Source organism: Martes martes, assembly GCF_963455335.1.
Source record: "Martes martes genome assembly, chromosome: 6".
NCBI classification, from domain to species: domain Eukaryota; kingdom Metazoa; phylum Chordata; class Mammalia; order Carnivora; family Mustelidae; genus Martes; species Martes martes.
The window spans coordinates 85,856,647-85,871,321 of record NC_137893.1 but is presented as its reverse complement, the minus strand read 5'-3'; the positions used below and the strand labels follow the sequence as shown (position 1 = coordinate 85,871,321).

Sequence of the window (14,675 nt, the reverse complement as noted above, 5' to 3'; positions counted from 1 at the left end):
CACATTTCCTCATACCTTAAGTTTCTAGGGCTTTCCATTCTTCCTTAATTTTTGGGACATCCTATGTATGAAGTAGCTCTGCAGGTGGTTAATCTCACCCGCTCTGTGGAGACGGTATTAGTGTCACTGCTAGACAATGACCAGTGTCCCAGCCCCAGGACACTGCTCCAGGTCCCTTTCTACTAACTATACTTCTTAGCAGTGTGACAGTGGGCAAATTGCTTAACCTCACAAAGGTTTCATTTCCTCATCTGCAAAATGGAGGAACATTCAGGGCAAGGGTAAAGCCCTGTGGATGATGGGTGATAGTGAATTGTTGGGAAGAGGGAAGCTGATAAAGGAAGTAGCCCAAATGGAGAGAAGAGGCCAGAGAAAGGGGCCTGGGCTTGGTAAGTCCACGTGGTGTGGACTTGGTAAGAGGAGCTTCCCCGGGGGAGGCAGACACCAGACTAAGGAGGGGTGGAAATGATGGCAGTCACAATGGCAGGCTGACCACCTGAGCCACTCCACTGTCCTGTGGCCTGGCCTATGAATGAGGGAATGGTGTTACCTTTGTATAGAAAGGCCCAGGCTGTAGCATAGAGGATGTTGCTTAATGCATGCAACAATCCCACCAAGGTTCACAGTCCAGCTAGCTCTTAGAAATTGCTAAACTCCAGTAATACTGTCGGGTTTGCCCACATCTGCGACTTCTGAAATTCATTACTTCCATCAATCTATCAGTCATAGACTTTTTGTTGCCTGGAAAATAAAGTTCAAGGTCTTCCACACGTCATCAGCCTGTCTGCACTTCCAGCTTCTGCCACTCCATCTCCCACCACTTTCTTTCCAGTGGTTCTTGTCCATACTGCTCCTTGCTCTTTCCTGGACCTCGGACCTTCCTGTTTCTCAGAGCAGACAGATCACCCTGGCCCTGAATTCCCAAAGCACTCTGGTTTGTGTTTCTTTTATAACCCTTTATCACACCGTGTCTTCCGTTTTCACTGCAGGTGGGAATGAGTGTATTCATCATCCTGAGCCTCCTCAACTTCTTGTCCTACACCAGGTACCAGCTGCACAATAAATAATTGTGGATCTAATTAAATAATTATTATGCATCTGTTATAGAGCAGACTCTGTAAACAAAATGAGTAAGTTGAAAGTGTGGTCGCTACAATGTAGTAGGGAGATCAAGTAGAAATGCACAGGTGTGCGTGTAGAGTGGTGTACAATAAGCACAAAATGAATGTTAGCAGCAGGAAGTCCTTTTGAGTCCCTCTTGAAAGCATCCCCATTGCTCTGCGCCCTCATCTTCATTATCATTTGTCACACTGTCCTGAAATCTCCTGCTGACGCGTGTGGGCGTCCCCCACACAGTGAATTGAAGAGCATGGGATATGACTGATTCATGTTTTTATCCCTGGGTCCTGACCCTCGGTCAGAATTCAATAAATGTTTTTGGAATGAACAGAGCAGCTAGTCACCAAGAATGTCACTTTTAAATACCTTGTCTTCCGTCAGAGCCTGTCTCATTTCATTTATTGATCCTGAAATGCTGGTAGGCCTTTTTCCATTTCCTTTTTCTCTTAGGGCTAATATCCTGGATCTTACAGCACCAGTGCTTGAGTTTTTCCTCTGAGTCCTGGAGAAAGGCCTGGAAGAGCAGCAAAACATTTAAGTGCCTGTGCCCTTAATGTTGGGGTCAAACCTTAGATCTCTTTCAGATGCTTGAAATGCACGAGTTTAAAACCTACTCTATGTCAGTGGATTTCAAACTGTTACTGTGAGTGAAAGACTGCCTTTTAAAAAGCTAGCAGAGAAAACTTGGCATGTCGGCCAAAGGTACACCCCAGTGTGATGACTCATAATGTGATATGGCAGGTGGGAAATCTTAAAAAATCATTGTTTCCTCATAAACTCAACTACAGAAATCAGATGTGGAATGGGGTGGGGGTTGTATGTGGCAGAGCTGGAGGAAGTAGCTTCAGGAAAACAGCAGTTGTGGAGGGAAAGGACCTTGGTGCATGCAAGAAAGGCTTGTAGGCACCATCAGCTCTAGAATATTCACTCAGTTTGTGGACTAGCCAGATATTTTCCTACCTCCTTCCCCTTCAGACTGCCTATATTTTGCCTCTTCAGTTCTATCTAGTTTCCGCCCCCCCCTACCAACAAAGGATAGGCAGAGAGCCAGAGAGAAAGGAGAAAAATATTTCAAATCTGTTGACTATTTTATGAAACATTCTTAATTTCTTTTGTAGAGGGACAGTGGGAAGGAATGGAAGAATAAAACTGTTAACTAAAAATCAAGGTTTTAGGTAATTTGTTATTTTGTTTATCCTTACTTTTCCATTTATCAAAAGGAAGGAAGGAAGAAGGGGATGGAGGGAGGCAGAAGAGGGGGTGGGGATTTGGAAGGAGGGAGGGAAAGGAGGGAGGGGAGAAAGAAAGGACCAAAGCAAAACAACAAAAAGAAAACCTTACAATGTAATGGAGAAGATAGAGAAAGAAGGGATCTAGGTTTTGTTTCAAGCTTGATAAGGAGAACTTGAGCAAGCCACTTCCCTTCCCTAGGGCTCAGTTTCCCTGTCTATAATATAGATAGGATCGAAGGATGACAAATACACACACACACACACACACAAAGCAGCCTCCCACTCTGCAGACATCTCTAATGGATTATGGTACTCTCTCCCAGTGAGCCAGATTGGCTTTAAAATTCCTTCCCACTAACAACAAGACAGAAGAAAGAGAAATTGAGGAGTCAGTCCCATTTACAATCGCACCCAAAACCATAAGATACCTAGGAATAAATCTAACCAAAGAGGCAAAGAATCTATACTCAGAAAACTATAAAGTACTCATGAAAGAAATTGAGGAAGACACAAAGAAATGGAAAAATATTCCATGCTCATGGATTAGAAGAACAAATATTGTGAAAATGTCTATTCTACCTAAAGCAATCTACACATTTAATGCAATCCCTATCAAAATCCCATCCATTTTTTTTAAAGAACTAGAACAAATAATCCTAAAATTTATATGGAACCAGAAAAGACCTCGAATAGCCAAAGGAATATTGAAAAAGAAAGCCAAAGTCGGTGGCATCACAATTCTAGACTTCAAGCTCTATTACAAAGCTGTCATCATCAAGACAGTATGGTACTGGCACAAAAACAGACATATAGACCAATGGAACAGAATAGAGAGCCCAGAAATAGACCCTCAACTCTATGGTCAACTAATCTTCGACAAAGCAGGAAAGAATATCCAATGGAAAAAAGACAGCCTCTTCAACAAACGGTGCTGGGAAAATTGGACAGCCACATGCAGAAAAATGAAATTGGACTATTTCCTTACACCACACACGAAAATAGACTCAAAATGGATGAAGGACCTCAATGTGAGAAAGGAATCTATCAAAATCCTTGAGGAGAATGCAGGCAGCAACCTCTTTGACCTCAACCGCAGCAACTTCTTCCTAGGAACATCGCCAAAGGCAAGGGAAGCAAGGGCAAAAATGAACTATTGGGATTTCATCAAGATCAAAAGCTTTTGCACAGCAGAGGAAACAGTGAACAAAACCAAAAGACAACTGACAGAATGGGAGAAGATATTTGCAAATGACATATCAGATAAAGGGCTCGTATCCAAAATCTATAAAGAGCTTATCAAACTCAATACCCAAAGAACAAATAATCCAGTCAAGAAATGGGCAGAGGACATGAACAGACATTTCTGCAAAGAAGGCATCCAGATGGCCAACAGACACATGAAAAAATGCTCCACATCACTCGGCATCAGGGAAATACAAATCAAAACCACAATGAGATACCACCTCACACCAGTCAGAATGGCTAAATTTAACAAGTCAAGAAATGACAGATGCTGGCGAGGATGTGGAGAGAGGGGAACCCTCCTACACTGCTGGTGGGAATGCAAGCTGGTGCAGCCACTCTGGAAAACAGTGTGGAGGTTCCTCAAAAAACTGAAAATAGAGCTACCCTACGACCCAGCAATTGCACTCCTGGGTATATATCCTAAAGATACAAACGTGGTGCTCCGAAGGGGCACATGCACCCGAATGTTTATAGCAGCAATGTCCACAATAGCCAAACTGTGGAAAGAGCCTAGATGTCCATCAAGAGATGAATGGATAAAGAAGATGTGGTATATATACACAATGGAATACTATGCAGCCATCAAAAGACATGAAATCTTGCCATTTGCGACGACGTGGATGGAACTAGAGGGTATCATGCTTAGCGAAATAAGTCAATCGGAGAAAGACAACTATCATATGATCTCTTTGGTATGAGGAAGTGGAGATGCAAGGCAGTGGGGGGGTTGGGGGGAGGTAGGAAAAGAAAAAATGAAAAGATGGGATTGGGAGGGAGACAAACCATAAAAGACTCAATCTCAAGAAACAGACTGAGGGTTGCTGGGGGGAGGGGGGACGGGAGAGGGTGGTGGGGTTATGGACACTGGGGAGGGTATGTGCTATGGTGAGTGCTGTGAAATGTGTAAACCTGGCAATTCACAGACCTGTACCCCTGGGGATAAAAATACATTATATGTTTATTAAAATAAAAAAATTTAAAAAAAAATAAAATAAAATTCCTTCCCAACAGGATTCCAAGAAGCCACTGTGAGTTGATGGGGGAGGCAGTCAGCACTCAGGATGAAACCTGTTGGCCATTCCTAACACTAGCTCTAAAATTCTGTCACTCGGACTATGTATTCATTGTGTCAGTGAGACCATGGTCTCTACCCTGTGGGAGGAGCTAGTATCAAGTATAAGTTGAAGTTCTCAAGGTGTCATCTACTTGGGGGGTGTGGATGATGTTGCATCAACAGAACTAATTCAGATCTGTCTTGCTCTTGCCATTACCCACTTCCATCCAGAATCTCCTCACCACCCAGGGATTTCTGACAGCTCCTGGGGTATCTTACATTGCTCAAGAACTGCTGTTTCTTGTGATTCCATAGTGGTCCCCTCCCTGTCATGCAAGGCTTGAGATGTCACTTGTTGTCCTGCCCTTGCCAGGGTTACCCTGCTCAGGCTGTCACTTCTAGTGCTCCTCAAAGCTGTAATTCTCAAAAAGAAAAAAGAAAAAAAAGTCAGAGCTGCCTTACCTTCTCTCCACTTCTCACTATCCCAGAAACACTCTGGCATGAATAGATGGCTTCCTGGTAGACTAGAAATTGTATGTTGTGGTTCTTCGCATTCCTCATGGAAGTAGACCCTTTGGGTCTGCCCCTGTTTCTCACTCTATAGTGCTCGGACATGGGCTCAAAGGGACTGGGAACAGACGCTGTACCCTCTTCTCTCTTATCTCAAATGCCCTCCTTCCTTTTCTCTCATCTGGTGGTAGGAGTGTGGGGACTGACAAGCAAACAGGCACCTCATGGGACCACCCTCCAGTTCAGCAGACACAACCAGTAATGTCTGGATTTCAGTCTGGTCTCAAGGTAGGGTACCTGTTATGCAAGTAACAATTAACAGACACCTGGAGAATTTGGCTCAGGGTCTCTAAACCCCCATCTGAAGCAGCAACTGGGGTTGGGCTGGGGTCTGGACAGTCCTTACAGCTGTGACATGGATAGCCTCTTCTTGGTAGGACCCAGAAAGCTGGAGATATGTGTCGTGGATGTTGCTGCCCACCAAGGGTCCCAGGGTGTGTGTGTGTGTGTGTGTGTGTGTGTGTGTGTGTGTAGGTCCCATTGTAGGTCTCATTGACTTTAAGGACCTAACAATCTCACCATGAAATCAGAGTTAAACATGGAATGCTTATGGTAAGTATCATGGAGGTCACATAAGGAATAGATCAGTATGGGTTCAAAGCACAGTCTTTTGGGAAGGGAGGAGCCTTGGAAAACACTGGGGCTGAGGATAGACAGAGGGCAGGGTAGAAGGCACTCCCAGGCAGAAATAGCCCAAGCAAAGGCAGGGGAATGGAAACGTTCAAGAACAATGGCAAACTCAGCCTGATGGAAGCACAAGGTTCTTGTTGGGTGTCTTAACAGTGGACATTAGATTGCATCATTTGGGTGGGTGGGTTTGTGGAGAGCCCTAAAAGTCAAACAGAGATGTTTGAATTTGATGCAGAGACCATAAGGAAACGTTTCTGGCAATCTGTCTAAAGGGATTTTGGGAAGATTAATCTGGCAAGGGTTTATAACAGAAGAGGAGAGGAGAAACTGTCTGAGAGATTAACTTGAAAGGCTCTTATGTGATTCATCTCTTGAGGAGTTTTAAGTTTAATTAGAAAATAAGGCAGCAGTGTGTATTATACATATTCTTGGAACATGTGTGTATCTTCCCTAAAAAATTTTAAGAACATACTTATTTTATTTTTTGAAGAGGTGGTACATCCAGGTGGATCTTAAACCCAAGCAATATAAAGAGGTGTACAGTTGAAGGGATCTATTCCCACCTTGGTCCCAATTGGTCTCATTCCCACCTGGCACATGCCCCACCCCCAGCCCCGCAGTACCACCCCTCCAAGCCATGTACATGGCTTCCTTATGTATGCTTCCAGAGCTGCTTAATGCAAATTCAGGCAAATATTAATGTATGCTCTCATCTTTCTTCCTTTTTTACCCAAAAGATAATAGCCTATGTACTTCTCTTTGAATTTTGCTTTTCTTGCTTAAAAAAATTGATCTTGAAGATTTTTCCACATCGTTCTTCTTGTCAGTGGCATTGTATTATATTATGTAAAGAATAAGACCCGTATCGATGGATGTGTTTTCTAACATACTTTTGATATTGTATATATATATGGTGCTGTAAAAAATAACTTGCCCTGTACCATTTTGTATGTGTGTATATATTCACAGAATAAATTTCCACAAATAGACTCATTGTGTCAAAGTCTACATACATTTATAATTTTAATAGCAATTTGCAAATTTCCCTCTTAGGGAGTTGTACTAATTTGCATTCTCACCAGGGATATCTGGGATTGCCTGCTTTCCCACAGCCTTGCCAACACAGTGGGTTATCACTTTGGGGACTTTTCTGTTCTGTTGGTGAAATCTTCATGCAGCTCCAATTCGCTTTTCTCTTATTATGAGTGAAGTTGAGCATCTTTTCATATGTTTATGGACCCAGTAGATTTTAAGCTCCTTCTTAGGGAGCTAACTTCATCATTTCTGTGCCACCCTTTCCAGGCCTCCCCCAAGGCCTCTCTACAGAGCAGGTTTTCAGTCGAGATTTATAAACCCAAGAAATGTTTGCATGAATGAATAGAGAAGTCATTGAATACATGGTCATGCTGTTGGAGCTACAAATCTTCAATTAGATATGATTCTTCCCTCAACCAGCATAAGATAGCATAAACTTACAGGGCAGATATAAAAGTAACATATATGTAAGTTCAAAGATTACAGGCCCTATTCTAAGAGTGAATAATTACTTGCCTTAGGCTGAAAAGTGAAGAAACTTACATGAAATACCTTGTTCATCCCCAGAAAGGGATGAAGGAATCCCATAGCTCTTTCTATAGTTTCTTGTTTATTTAAAGAGTGGTTTGGGGGGTGCCTGGGTGGCTCAGTGGGTTAAAGCCTCTGCCTTCGGCTCAGGTCATGATCCCAGGCCCTGCATCAGGCTCTCGGGAGCCTGCTTCCCCCTCTCTCTCTGCCTGCCTCTCTGCCTACTTGTGATCTCTGTCTTTCAAATAACTAAATAAAATCTTTAAAGAAAAAATAAAAGAGTGGTTTGGAGCTAGTATGATTAAGTGGTTTCAATAGATCTAGTAGCAAATCAGACAAAATAAGGCCCAGCATGTGAGTTCTAGGGCTCCTTCCACCTTCATTTCTCCTCATAATCCACCCAGAACTCAGATCCCGTGGTAGAGTAAACTGTCATTAGCTACAGTTTGAAGCCTGAGTTTCTTAGTTTCTTTATTATTTCTCTGTGTTCTCACATCAAAATACTGTGAGCCACAGCAAAGCATATTTGTTTGTTTGCTAGTTTTATGAATTGTATGGAATTCTGTTCTCCAGCAGTGCATTTGCTAACTGTCTGCTTTATGCTATCTCCAGTCAAAGAGAAGCCCCCGCTAGACAGGTGGAGTGTGAGAGCAATTGTCAGCTAGAACAGAGCAGAACTTCCATGGTGTACTCTTACCAGAAGTGACTTATCTAACAGCTGAGCTTGAACTGAACCTTTCCCTAAAGGAAAGCCTACCCCCAAAAACCCATGAAGCCCTCCACCTACTTAGGAGGCTCCCCCTTCATCCTTAAGCAACAAGAGCTGTCCTCACAGTCACAGCCCAGAATATAGAATCACATCAAGCAATGGGTTTAGTCAGCTCTGACAGCAACCTAAAGAGTAGGGAGGCAGAAAGGGGATAGGAAAAGAAGAAAGAGAAGGTAAGTCTGAAATTCAGGTTAGAATCCTGACTCCAGACCCTCTATAACTAAAAATAACTAACGAATATTGTCAGGGACCTGGGAAAATAATATGAGTGGGGATTCAGTATTTTAAATGGATCTGTTGATGCAGATTAACTGTTTAAGGATACTTGGAAAATTAAGATGCTCACAACCTTCCCATTATAGGTTCTTTTCCTTTCTGTTGTTACTTTTGGGTGTGTGTGTGTGTGTGTTAAAATGGCAGATCAAGAAGAAACAACTTTAACATACGTTCAACATTTAAAAGTCTATTTAATACATGTGTGTCTGTTGTGTCACTTCCTATTCCAAACACCCTGTGTGTTATTTTCATCTCTACTACTCACACATTTTGTAGACAAAGAGGAGCCAGAAGAGGTTGAATGACTTGCTCAAGGTCACATACTCCTTTTTATGAAAAGGAGCCCAGACTTTGACTAATGTCTTCTGAACCCCAAACTGGAGCAAAGATTTGTTTCTTAGTTTGTTGTAAAATTGGTCTCAGGGAAGACATTCTGGTGCTGAGAAGTGCCAAAAAAGAAGGATTATCTTCACTTTCAGCAACAGAACCACTCTAAAATTGTTTTGTGATGATCTGAAGGCTTAGAAACTGTGCTGGATCCAAAGAGGGTTAAGTGAGTAGTCCATACCCCTGGATGATCATCCTGGGGATTATGCCACAGGGCAATGGGTCCACTGCAAGGCAGTTCAATTACAAGTCAGAACTGGAATCACTTTTTTTAATTTTATTATGTTTTTTCAGTGTTCCAAGATTCATTGTTTATGCACCAAACCCAGTGCTCCATGCAATATGTGCCCTCCTTATTACCCACCACCAGGCTCATCCTCCCACCCTCATCCTCTCCAAAACCCTCAGTTTGTTTCTCAGAGTCCACAGTCTCTCATGATTTGTCTCCCCCTCCAATTTCCCCCAATTCACTTCTTCTCTCCATCTCCCAATGTCCTCCATGTTATTCCTTATGCTCCACAAGTAAGTGAAACCATATGATAATTGACTCTTTCTGCTTGACTTATTTCACTCAGCATGATCTCCTCCAGTCTCATCCATGTTGATACAAAAGTTGGGTGCTCATCCTTTCTGATGGAGGCATAATATTCCATTGTATATGTGGACCATATCTTCTTTATCCATTTGTCTGTTGAAGGGCATCTTGGCTCTTTCCACAGTTTGGTGACTATGGCCATTGCTGCCATGAACATTGGGGTACAGATGGCCCTTCTTTTCACTACATCTCTATCTTTGGGGTAAATACCCAGTAGTGCAATTACAGGGTCATAGGGAAGCTCTATTTTTAATTTCTTGAGGAATCTCCACACTGTTTTCCAAAGTGGCTGTACCAACTTGCATTCCCACCAGCAGTGTAAAAGGGTTCCCCTTTCTCCACATCCTCTCCAACACACATTGTTTCCTGTCTTGCTAATTTTGGCCATTCTAACAGGTGTAAGGTCTTGTCTCAATGTGGGTTTGATTTGAATCTCCTGGATGGCTAATGATGATGAACATTTTTTCATGTGTATGTTGGTCATTTTTATGTCTTCATTGGAGAAGTGTCTGTTCATGTCTTCTGTCCATTTTTTGATGTTATTATCTGTTTTTTGAATGTTGAGTTTGAGGAATTCTTTATAGATGTTGGATATCAGCCCTTTGTCTGTAGTGTCATTTGTGAATATCTTCTATTCCGTGGATTGCCTCTTTGTTTTGTTGACTGTTTCCTTTTTTATGCAGAAGCTTTTGATGTTGATGCAGTCCCAGAAGTTCATTTTCGCTTTTGTTTCCTTTGCCTTTGGAGACATGTCTTGAAAGATGTTGCTGTGGCCAATGTCGAAGAGGTTACTGCCTATGTTCTCCTCCAGGATTTTGATAGATTCCTGCCTCATGCTAAGGTCTTTTATCCATTTTGAGATTATCTCTGTGTATGGTGTATGAGAATGGTCACGTTTCATTCTTCTATATATAGCTATCCAATTTTCCCAGCACTATTTATTGAAGAGACTGTCTTTTTTCCACTGTATATTTTTTCCTGCTTTATCAAAGATTAGTTGACCATAGAGTTGAGGGTCCATATCTGAGCTCTCTACTCTGTTCCACTGGTCTATGTGTCTGTTTTGGGGCCAGTACCTTGCTGTCTTGGTGATCATAGCTTTGTAGTAAAGCTTGAAATTAGGCAATGTGATGCCCCCAGTTTTGTTTTTCTTTATCAACATTTCCTTAGCAACTCAAGGTCTCTTCTGGTTCCATACAAATTTTAGGATTGTTTGTTCTAGCCCTTTGAAAAATGCCAGTGGAATTTAGATCGTGATGGCATTGAAAGTATAGATTGCTCTAGCCAGTATAGACATTTTAACAATGTTTATTCTTCTGATCCATGAGCATGGAATGCTTTTCCATCTTTTTGTGTCTTCTTCAATTTCTTTCATGAGTGTTCTGTAATTCCTTCAGTACAGATCCTTTACCTCTTTGGTTAGGGTTATTCCCAGGTATCTTATGGGTTTTGGTGCTATAGTAAATGGAATAATTTCTCTAATTTCCCTTTCTATATTTTCAGTATTAGTGTATAAGAAAGCAACTGATTTCTGTACTTTGATTTTGTATCCTACCACATTACTGAATTGCTGTATGAATTCTAGTAGTTTGGGGTGGAGTCTTTTGAGAACTAGAATCACTCTTGAAGATTTGCCACTTACCTAAAGATAAACTTGCTGGGTCACAATTCATAAAACACAACGTGACAACACACGGTTCCATTAAGGATTTATTTTATTCTTTCACATGACCACAGAACTTTCACAGGAGGAACTTATCAGTTCCAGCCCATTTATTATCAAGTTTCTATGATTGATGATTATCAACATGGAAATACAGAAATATTGAAGACTCTAGCTTTCTGTGGTGAAATATAAGGTTGGTAAGATGTACTTCATTCGTGCAAGTAAAGAAAAATTTATTGAGTATGTACTATGTACCAGTTACTTTAGTTGCCAGATGCCTGCAATTAAAGAAACCTCTTAACAAAGAAAGAACTTTGCTTCAAGAATAAATAGGTTAACTGAAAAAAAGGTTATATATTTATTAATTACTTTACTTACTTTGTATTTAATCACACATCATGGCTTACATGTAACCAAAGATTTATAAATATCTCAAACTTTTAAAAATAACTGCCCCTTTAAACATTCCCTTATCAAAGACTCCTTCCCCCAGTCTTTACCCGTTTTCAGATAAAAGCTTTTCTACAGAGTCACACAGAAATAATATGAAAGCTCTTTGGAAGTACACATCTATTATTTCCAAGGATTGGATTTTCCAAAGGCAAAATAAAGAACAGAAGTCATTGATATTGTCATGGTCAGAATCATGGTCCTGTATCAAATCTCAAATGACTTTTCCACAAAGAAAATTATTCATTGAAAAAGGATGTGTCCTGAGTTTTCTACAATACTCAAGTTATCAAATTAATCAGTGAATCTCTTCAGCAGAAGGGAAAATAAAGCTAAAAGTCAAAGTTAGAGATAAATATGCCCAGTGTTTTAACCCTGATTTCTGTTTAGTTTTTGGCCTCATATTAAGTAGAGTCATTTGTCCTGTACTAGTGGTCAATGAAGTTTTTCAGATAAGGGAAATTTACAAAAAACTGAAGCTTATCTCCTTCTTTTTATTTTAACCAATTTTATGTTTTGAGAAACATCCTAAAAATCAATTGCATTGCTCTGTCAGTGTAAGGAAAGTATATTGTACAACATTTCGTCCCTTCCTGATACATAGGGCCCTGCTTCTTAAACTCAGTATCCACAGGTATGCAGCAGTGGGTATAGAGAATTCAGAGTCACTAAATTAACATGAAGCAAGTCTTCTTGTACATCTAATATACTGGCGAATGTGTAGGAGAAATGTATGAACTTCAGTAGTCTTAAAAGTTTTTGTCATGTCACACATACAGAAACATTAACAAAATCTTTTCTACAAAAATCAATTTTATCTTTTTTCTTTTTAGGCAAATGCCTAGAAAGTAGAAATTTTTATGCTCAGTAAGTGATTGGAAAATGTGCAACATTTTTATTATTGGAGAATCTTGTGGTATTGGCATTGCAGTTACATTAGAACTAAAAAAGTGTGATGGATTTATCAGAGACAGTGTGAATTGCACTGGCCTGCTTGGCCAGGACTCATCTGTAGGAGCAGAAAATCTGGAGTGCTTGATTTTTCAGCAAGACCTAGAAAGCCCAGGCAGCTACATTTTTTCAAACTAGAGTGTCACATTAGAATATGTATATGTTGCAGGGGGTGGAGAGGTATTGTTGTTATTAATTGTTTTGGTTTTACTTTGCATTAGGGGGAAAGTCCTAGAAATCTGCTTGCTTTCTTATTGCAATTGACACCAACCATTTCTTTACAATATGGGGCGATGTTTAGTTCCCCAGCAACGTAGAGGCAAAAACACCAACAATTAATCTTTTGGAGTCATTCATTATTTGTCATTTTAAGAGTAACAATTTTTTTGCAGGTGAACAATGCATATTTCTTTTCCACTTGAGATTCAAAGTTTTATTTTACTTTTTCAGTGTTGCAAGATACATTGTTTAACACCAGACCCAGTGTCCCATGCATTATATGCCTTCCTTAATACCCACCACCAGGGTCACCTAACTCCCCACCCTGCGCCCCTCCAAAACCCTCAGTTTGTTTCTCAGAGGCCACAGTCTCTCATGGTTTGTCTCCCCCTCCGATTTCCCCCAATCCACTTTTCCTTTCCTTCTCCTAATGTCCTCCATGTTATTCCTTACGCTCCACAGGTAAGTGAAACCATATGATAATTGACTGTCTCTGCTTGACTTATTTCACTCAGCATAATCTCCTCCAGTCCCATCCATGTTGGAGCAAAAGTTGGGTGTTCATCCTTTCTGATGGAGGCATAACAGCCTTCCCTTTGAGATCAGGAACATGACAAGGAGTAACAATTTTTGAATTACATTTTCACCCAGAGACAGGAAAGTTTCTAGCTAGAGGGTAAGAAAGAATACAACGCCAGTGTTAAGTAGAGAAGGAGCCTGCTATGAACACTGAGCAGGGGTAGTTAGACAGGGCAATGGGAGGACAACCAGCGATGTGGAGTACTGGGAACCAACAGAACAGAACTGGGATTAGTTCATGGTATCAAATCAGATGAGGACTACAAAGACACTATTGGGGACTTCTGGTCCAACATGTGAGAAGGCTTGGAAGTCATCAGTCTCTCCTAACAGCAAGTAAAAAGCTGGACAAACTGAAAAATCAACAATTCTTTTTAGATCCATAAAACAAGTGAGGCCACGGGGCCCTGACTTCAAAATTGGAGACAGGTGAAGACAGAGAGCCACAATTTACTGGAACAGAGATTCATATATGCACACATCTGTGCAGGAACTAGTGGCAAGTTAGGGAACCTGAACCATAATTGACAAATTGTTGGATGTCCCCATACTTTTGTGAGTTTTACCTCCAAGAGCTCTACTATATCCTCAAAGTGAATATTGAAGAAAAATCTAATGCTTCTAGCAAGGGCAGGGGGAAAGGAACATTTTTAAATATGCCAGAGCACCCTGTTCTTTACTTAACAAGGTCTGCTCTCAGGAGAAACTCTTTAACATGAACCTAACCTGCTGGGTTTTTATCAGACCCTAACTGGCCTGGAGGAAGATAAATGCCCACCTGCACCCCCGTCTTGCTTTCTATATAGGGAAGAGGAAATACCCAACTCCAGCTATTCTTGCAATCATGTCCCACCTAAGTACAAGTGGGGTGTGGCAGAGACTGAGAAGCATGTGTGAAGCTCATTAGCCAGAAGCATAGGCTCATTAAAAAACTGAGACATAATCACAGTAGTAGAGAATGCTTCCCCTCTTCCTGCATCTTACCACCACATTACTGAAGGCCAATTTATAGCAGTTTCTTTTACTCTGTACATCATGTCTGGCTATAAAGAAAATGTTGCAAGATGTACTAAAAGGAGAAAAAAAAAAAAACCACCACCATAAAACAGTTCAAAGAGATAGAGCAAACATTAAAACTAGACACTGATATGGCAAGGGTGTTGTAGTTATCATACCAGGAGTTTAAAACAACAATGATGAATATCCTAGGTCCTAAAATGGATAAAGTAGACAACATGCAAGAGAAGATGGGCAATGTATGCAGATTGATGGAAATTCTAAGAAAGAATTAAAAATGCTAGAGATCCAAAACACCACAACAGAAGTGAATGCTCTTGGTGGACTTATTAGGAGATGACATATGGCTGAAG

The 14,675-nt window shown here is 40.9% G+C and overlaps 1 protein-coding gene across 1 annotated transcript in view; it reads left to right on the top strand.

Annotated features, from left to right (window-relative positions):
• KIF6 (kinesin family member 6) overlaps window positions 1-14,675 on the top strand; it is a 421,803-nt gene that overhangs the window by 261,240 nt on the left and 145,888 nt on the right. The window lies entirely within an intron of this gene.